Genomic DNA, 8,837 nt, shown 5'->3' with positions numbered 1-8,837 from the left:
GGCGTAAGAAGGTATGAAATTAAATTTGATCCCTTCATTCGCGGCAAACTCAGATATAGTGTTTGAATTGTCTTTTAAAAAATTACCAATGTCTTTGGCGGCGGCAACAAAATTACGGCCATTGTCGGAGTAAATTTCCAATGGCTTTCCGCGTCTAGAAATAAATCGCCGTAAAGTCATTATGAACGCGTCCTTAGATAACTCTGTTACCGCCTCCAAGTGAACACACTTGAAACGAAAACACACGAATAGACATAGGTAGCATTTTAGAGTTTTAGCACCGCGACCTTTTTTATTTAAAATGGTGAAAGGACCAGCGAAGTCGACCCCTGCGGTCTCAAAAGGGAATAATGGAGTCGTACGCTGCGACGGTAGATGTCCCATCATTGGTGAGTACGTGCGACCTTGAAACCTTTTGCATCGTACACAGTTTCGCGTGGTACTCCGGGCTAGACACCTCCCCCCAATGGGCCACACATATTCACGAACTGAATACAATAATAGTTGTGGGCCGGCGTGCATTTGCCTAATATGTTCGTATCTAAAAATAAGGGAGGTTAAATGATGTTTAGAATGTAATATGATGGGATGCCGTTTATCATAGTCGTAGTCTGAGTGGGCTAGTCTGCCACCAACTCGCATAACGCTGTCCTTATCTAGAAAAGGACTAAGTGATAATAAATTACTTTTACTAGAAATAGATTTATGTTTATTTAAAGCATCGTACTCAATAGAAAAAGATTGCAATTGAGAAAATTTGCATAGAAAATGAAATGATTTAGTTAACTCGTTCACGGTTAGAGCTCCGCTTATCTTAGTTTTAGGAAACCTAGCGTTATGTAGAAAACGTAAAACATAAGCGAATGAACGTTTTAGCCGCATAAAATTAGAAAACCGTGAGAAGTCTATAACTGGCTCGAAACTCTGCACAATATTGCACTTTATTTCCGGTAAGTCTAATGAATTGATATTTAGTATAGGCCATTCCGACTCCGATTTCAATAAAAAGTCTGGACCCGACCACCAGAATTTGGATTGCTGGAGTGTATGTACCTGGGTTCCGCGTGAAATTAAATCACCGGGGTTAGCATCTGTAGGTACATGACGCCAATTCGTAGCCGAGGTAGTTTCGCAAATCTCGACTATCCTATTCGCAACGAACGTTTTTAATTTGTTTGGAGAAGTGTGTAGCCACCCTAAAACGACGCTCGAGTCACTCCAGTGAGTGCAGCGAGAAATGTTGCATCGCAAAGACTCGAGAACTGACTTGCACAGCCTAGCGGCCAGCAATGCTCCCATAAGCTCCAGTCGCGGTATAGTAATAGGCTTATTAGGATTCACCTTAGACTTAGCGCAAAGTAAATTGACTACTACACGACCGGCTGAGTCCGTGGACCGTAAATAAACACAAGCGCCGTGAGCCGACATTGACGCATCACAAAATGAGTGAAGCTCAATACTAACCGGGGAATCGCATAAAACTAACCTAGGCACAGTGACCGACGGTACATTTTTAAACTCCTGAACCAATTCGTGCCAGTATAATCGAATGTCAGAAGGTACTGGCTCGTCCCAGTCAAAATATCGACGCCATAGCTCCTGCATTAATAACTTTAAGCGAATAGTGCAAGGAGAAATTAAACCGAGTGGATCGAAGGTTTTAAACATGTTAGATAAAATCGAACGTTTCGTTGTTTGTTCGTTTATATTGTCAGGAGTGTACAACGAAACATGTAATGTGTCGGAAGGCGGCTTCCACTGTAAACCCAAAGTATTAGACGATTCACTTAAGGTTAAAGTCTCGAGTGGATTAATTAGCGTGTTTTCAAAAATAGATGGCACATTAGATTTAAATTTTCTAAGTGGAAAACAGCCTGAGCGCAAAACAGAAACGACAGAATTTAAAATATGACGTAATTTACTTATGGAATTAGCACCAGTAATTAAATCGTCTAGGTACAGATCATGCTGGATTACCGTACGGATTAACTCATCGGGGCATTCCTGTCCTAACTGCCAAATGCACTTCGTACTAAGATAACTAGCACTACCAAAACCATAAGTGACGGTATTGAGTCTTGTACTTGAATAGGCTTTGATTCGTCCTCCCTCCATAGTATTAATTGAAGGTCACGATCGTCTTCGTGGAGATTAACTTGCCTAAAGAATTTCTCGACATCTCCTGTAAGAACATATAGGTACTGACGAAAGCGTAATAATATAGAAAAGAGCGTAATAATATAGAAAAGAGTGAATCTTGTACAGTAGGACCTATTCGTTGCAAATCGTTAATAGATAAGCCCGAGGAGGTGCGAGCGGATCCGTCGAATACCACTCGTAGCTTAGTCGACTCGCTATTTTGTTTGAGAACCGCGTGATGACACAAAAAATAGCACGGGTTCGGCTTATAATTATTTGTTAGAACGGAACAATGACCTAGACTAATATATTCGTTAATAAAATTCACATATTGAGATTTAAGCTCGGGATTAGCTCTAAATCGCTTTTCTAAATTAAGAAACATTTTCTTAGCTAGAAAGTATGAATTACCTAAGCAATTAGGCGAGTCTTTGAGAGGCAAACGCACACAAAACCTGCCGGACGAATCGCGAGAAGTGTGAGTCTTAAAATGCTGCTCACATGCTTTCTCGTCGTCGCTTAAAATTGACCTTGGCGGCAGTTCTTCTAGCTCCCAAAATCGACTCAGAAGTTTATTAAAGTTATCTGACTGCGCCTTAGAAAAATTGCAACTATAATTATTAGAGATTCGCGAGTTTAAACAAATAGGACCGGATAAAATCCAGCCAAACTCCGAATTAATAAGATTAGGCTGTTTAGAGCCGAGCGATTGTCGCTCACTACCTACGATGTTCCAAAATAGATCAGCACCGACTAGCACATCTATTGGAGAAGGCCTATAAAAACTAGGATCGGCTAGCTGAACATCCGTAGGTATATTAATAAGCTTAGGGTCCATCGTAAACTTAGGAATTTCGCCAGTCAGATCAGATAGCACTGGGCAAGTAAGTTGCACAGTATAATCACTGTGTAATGATTTTAATTTGAAATCACAAAATTCGTTTACCCAGTGTGAAGCTGAATTGCCTATGCCTACAACGTTGATCGAGCCTGCGGGCCGTGATCGTAAACCTAACTTGTCCCTCAGACGCTTAGAAGCTAGGCTGCACTGACTGCCGCAGTCGAGTAGCACACGGACAATTTGACGCTTATTATTGCACGGATTAATCGCCAAAACCATAGCCGTAGATAATAAAGTGAAAGTATTTTGACCTGAATTTGTCGTGCAAAGAGTTTGAGTAATTGAATCAGAATTAGATACATTATTGTCTGCAGGTGACTTTACTTGACCTTGAGAGTTATCATCGCAAAGTAAAGTATTGTGTCGTCGTTTACAATTACGACAAACACCAAATTTGCAAGTGAAAGCTTTGTGGCCCGGACGAAGGCAATTTTGACAAAGCTTAGATTTTATGACTAAACTTTGACGCTGTTCAATAGGCATATTCCTAAACTTATCGCAATCGTAAATGCGATGTTGTTTGTCGCAAACAATACAATTTTTGAAAGTGGTATTATTGTTACCTACGCTAGAAATTTGCGCTGTAAATGAACTATTATTGTTTGACATTGAACCTAATCGCCTTTTATTATGATTGTTAGATATTTTATTAGAACTTGTATTTAACTTATCCTCGATACTTCGGCTGTGATTATAAGTTTCTAGGATATCAGCCCGCTGTTTTAAAAATGAATTAAATTCCTCAAGTGGTTTTGCTACCTAGTTTTGAGGAAATAATGTGAACTATAATTGAGTCCCAGTATGATGTTTGTTCACCTAAGCTAGATAGGGCGCGAAGATTTTTATTTGTGTTGTCAATAATAGACCTAAGTGTAGATGCGCTTTCGTTAGATTTTACGTCGAAGTTTAGCAGGGCATTTAAATGATTTTTAATTAGTAAGTAATCGCTTATTGTCATAGCGCTCGCGTAACAAGTCCCACGCTTTATTATAGTTGGACTCTGTGACCTCTAAATTGCTAATCACACGAGCGGCCTCACCCTCTAAGTATGAATTTAAGTAGCAAAATTTAATCGGAATAGGTATGTGCTTGTTTTCGTGAACGAGAGAACAATATAGGTCGCGAAACTCAAGCCACTTGTAATAGCTACCATCAATTTTGCCTATTTGTAGTGTGGGAGGCTTAAAACCTAAACCTGGGCGCTCATGACAGCATGAAGACGTGCTTTGAGCATCACAGTGAGGAGGTGTCTTGCTACCGTTATGCTTATTTTGGTACTGATGGGCTAAAGCAATTAAATGTGCAAACTCCTGCTCGATTACATCGCGCTCCTCTAACTCACTATCTATGTCTGTCGAATTTAATACTTCTATCTGAATTTGCAAATCTTCGAACGCACTAGATAAGCTCTCAATTTTAGGTAATTGAACGTTAAGTTTAGATATTTCGAGCTCATCTAAAACGTCAACTTTCTCGAATGAAGCTAGATAGTTTTTAAATTTAGTTAAACGACCCTTTACTGAGCTACGTTTAGCGTAAAGTTCCTTTAATTTAGCATCTGACATGTTTATGAATCACTAATAATTGTTAATTGAAAAAATTGATAAGAAATTGTGAATGAATATTGTAATCTTACGCCACTCCAAGGTATTGCAACCGGTTTACCACGCTAGCCAGGCCGGCGACGCGCAGATTACCTACGTGGTCAGCTGATATCAAGTCCACCGAAGTTCCTGAAATTCGCAGTTACAATAATGTGAATCGTAGGAAATATAAATCGAAAACTGCGATTATTGTAAATAGAAAATTAAGTTAAGGTAATTAGTTAAGTCAGTTAAGTTTTGTAAATAGTTAATTCTTGTAAATATAACTTGTAGTAATATAAATTATTGTTTAATTTTAACCTTAGAATACACAAAACTTAATATAATTTGATTTTGTAAATAGATTAGGGAAAAAAATAGCTAGAATAATAGCACCAAATAGCTTCGATAAATTACGTACCGAGTTTGGTGGGTAGGCTAAAGCTAACTATAGCCTAAATTATAGAAATAGACGTTTAGATTTAGCTTGAATCTTATTATTTTGACTGCAAATAGCTAAAGATTGAGTTGCGTGAATCGATCCCTTGTGAAATGATCTATATTGATCGATAAGATCCACGTTCTTTGCACTACCGCTATCCACACAGGTATGAAACTACTAGAAGAACGGGATTTTAGGAATAAATGAGAAAAGGAATAGGGACACTTAGCTGGTTGGCTGACGCTGCGGCGCGAAGAGCTGACCGGCGTGGTTCCAGAAGCTGTGCCACCTGCCGCTGGGAATAGATGAGTCGTCTGCGATTGCTGCAGACCTCATGACGGCTGATGATGCTGCTGGAGATTCCTCGGGCTGCCCTACTGCGGCGAAGACCTCTCACCGGCGGCGATGATGTCCCGAGAAAAAAGGCAAACCAATTAAGTGTCCTGTCACGGTCGCCAATTTTTCTTGTTAAATACAAGAAAAGACTTGGAAATTGCTTATTCAAAACAACTTCGTACAAAATACAATTTATTCTGTACTATTACAAACAGGGATCGATTACAGATTGCAAAGATTTTAGTGGATTAACAAATGGAACGATATGCGGCTACGGGTGATTGTAGGGCGAATAGAGGACGGGCCTTCTAGACAGGTCGAGCCCCCTCCTCAGTCCTCGATGACGTAGCTGATGACGTGAAGCGGTGGGGCCCGCCAACCATTTAATTGAAGCGCCTTACAGAAGAAAATAGCAATCGCTCGCTGCTGGTTCTCGTGGTTATGTTAATGCCAGGCTTTAACATCTACAGATAATTACAATATAAATATTTATTAATAGTAAATTGTTGGTATGTTGTGTTGCAAAATAATAGATTCCGTAGGTTGAAACTCGACATTATTTTGTTTTGATGATAGGTCGCTGGTTCAAATCCGGCTCGAAGGACCACGTCTTAATATGAACCGATATAAATTCTCATTTTTTTTAAATATTGTCACGGACATATAGTGCCATCTAGCGTCAAACCAGCGAAACTTATCGAGGGAACACCGACAACATAAATCCCCTACTCAATACTAGATGGCATGAGGTGCGCAAGTACATACTCGAACCTTCTAGAAAAGTCCAACATTTGTTTACGTGTTTACCGGTTTATTTTGTTTACGTGTTAACGTGTTTAGTTGTTTATGTTTATTGTGGTACATGCTCGAGCCTCCTAGAAAGTTCCCACACGTTTACGTGTATCCGGAACTTTCCGGAGTTCGTCTCGTCATATAAAAAGCCGCAGGTAGATGGCCCGGCAGTTCAGTTCGGTTCAAGCGATCGTCAAGGCGATTTCGGAGTGACAACAAGTGATCAATAGTGAGTGAACCAGTGAAACACTCGACTTGGCTACGACTTAGGACAGTGATAGTGCTTAGTGATTGGACCTAGTGATTAGTGTTTGGACTTAGTGCTAAGTGTTGTGACCTAGTGTGTGTTTGTGTGACCCAGACTTAGTGAATAAAGTCTTCAAGAGAGTCAGCAGGTCTTTCACTCCAAATCCTTCGAACCCTAGCACGTAACAATATCAAAATATATTATTTGCGATTTGTCACAAAAACATTTTAACTATATCCAGCCAGAGTTATTAAACAGTTTTGATGATAAGTTTTAAGGCCGTGTTTAAACCAAGCCGACTGTAAGCCGCCGAATGTGAGCAGGCAGCTGACAGTCAGTTTGGTTTGAATACAGCCTAAAAGTTATAACTTATAACTAGGTATAAAAACTTCTTAAAACTGAACATAAAATATTTAAATTTATTTAGTAGGGTAGAAACAAATAACTATGTAAATAAATAAAAAATGCATCTGTTACAGTTAGAAACTAGAGTACTTAAACAAGTATTTATTTTAATGCAGATACTCGAACAACACACACGAAATAGTCAGTGTTATGCAAATCAACCGGCATTCAGCGCCGAGCTCGCATCGCAGGTAAGGACTGAAAGGGTCGTAAAATCCTTTATCTGCGTTCATTGAAATGCCCCGCAGTGTGTCGCATGTACACAAATTATGAAGACGTAATCACGTATTCTTGCAAGTTGAAGAGCAAAACAAATCGCCCGGGGCGCGCCTGCGCTCTGCGGCGCACGCACGCGCCCCGCGGCCCGCCGTAGTCGCGCGCCGCCCGCCGCCGCGCCCGCACAGTAGTGCCGCACCACGCGACTAATGGCGCCCAAACGGGGACTCCGGTGCCGCGGGTAAGTGTCCATCCCGCAGCAGCATCGCCCGGACGGCGCGCCCGACGGCGCACCGCCGCGCCGCTCCGGCCGCCGCAGGGCGGGGTGCCGCGCCGCCCGATCGCACCGGCCCCCGATCCTTCTATTATTATATAAACCGTGAAGATTCATCTTAAAAGGCTTATTGATTTTCTTATCAGATATTAAGAGCATAGATATCGGCGGGCGAGCTATAAGCTGCCTTAAAAGTGGGCTCGCAGAGTCTACGCGTCGGGCGCCCCGAGACGACGAAGTGGGGCGATCATTTTCCAATTTGTAGAGATATTATCTCATTCTCCCGTGACATTCAAAATACTATTATCACAGGCGAGGTGCTGTCCTCACCTAGTGGTTAGCTAGATGGTGATTGTAAATATACGTTCTTGTACAGTGATTATTTATGTAAACAAAAATTATGTTTTTGCAATGTTTGCATAAATAGGAGCCCTTTGCAGTGAGTGTACTATTAATACTTATTCTTGCTATCATTATGTTTATATAAGCTCCAGCTCGTCGGGGGTCCACGTTCCCTTGATATTCATGAATATTAACGCAGGGGTTCTCTAACCACGCATGAAATTTAAGCCATGATAAATAGAGATTAGAGTTTTCTCGAGTCACGCGCGTCTGTTAGCAGATTTTCCGTAAAAGTTATGATGTGTCTACCTTTGTAAATAAGTATGTTAGAATTACTTATAACAATATTATGTTACTAATGCGAATAAGGGTTAAGTTTGAGTTCAGATGTTATACTGTAATATTACTACGCTTTGCGATTGGAGATGTAATATAAAAATATTCCATTTTCATATAATATAACAGTTGTAGTAGATAGTGTTAACAGTCTAAAGTGATGAATTGCTTCATAAGCAATATAAACTATGATATTTACATAATATGATTTACATCTAATTAATATTTAGCCCCCAAGCCTGACTGCGCCAACTCGTACAAAGGTCAGCTGTAGGAGTTATCCTTGAAGGTATTTTTTTTAGTAACAGGGATTGGACACAGTGAGCGATATTTTCTTACAAGGGGTAATTTGGTCAGTAGTCATTTGACGAATGATTTGGTGATTTTTTTATATTTCTGCATTGCAGGTATAGAAATGGCATTAAACAAAATATATTTTACTGCTAGACTATAAAAAAATATATGATACAGTTTGAAATGTTTTTTTTTATGAAATAAGGGGGCAAACGAGCAAACGGGTCACCTGATGGAAAGCAACTTCCGTCGCCCATGGACACTCGCAGCATCAGAAGAGCTGCAGGTGCGTTGCCAGCCTTTTAAGAGGGAATAGGGTAATATGGGTAGGGATGGAAAGGGAAGGGAAAAAGGGAGGATAGGGAAGGGAATTGGGCCTCCGGTAAACTCACTCACTCGGCGAAACACAGCGCAAGCGCTGTTTCACGCCGGTTTTCTGTGAGAACGTGGTATTTTTCCGGTCGAGCCGGCCCATTCGTGCCGAAGCATGGCTCTCCCACGTATAAATTATATACGTGGGAGAGCCATCC

General features: G+C 40.7%; 1 protein-coding gene across 3 annotated transcripts in view; it reads left to right on the top strand.

Annotated features, from left to right (window-relative positions):
• The first annotated feature begins 7,227 nt into the window (after positions 1-7,227).
• The window catches only part of LOC121725381 (cubilin), a 116,760-nt gene continuing 115,150 nt past the window's right edge, over positions 7,228-8,837 (top strand). For all 3 annotated transcript variants that reach the window (XM_042112278.1, XM_042112276.1, XM_042112277.1), the window contains exon 1: positions 7,228-7,302. The gene's annotated coding sequence lies outside the window, so the exon portion shown is untranslated. The remainder of the gene's footprint in view (positions 7,303-8,837) is intronic.

This window comes from Aricia agestis, chromosome 3 (genome assembly GCF_905147365.1).
Source record: "Aricia agestis chromosome 3, ilAriAges1.1, whole genome shotgun sequence".
Taxonomy (NCBI): domain Eukaryota; kingdom Metazoa; phylum Arthropoda; class Insecta; order Lepidoptera; family Lycaenidae; genus Aricia; species Aricia agestis.
This window is presented reverse-complemented; position numbering and strand designations above follow the sequence as displayed.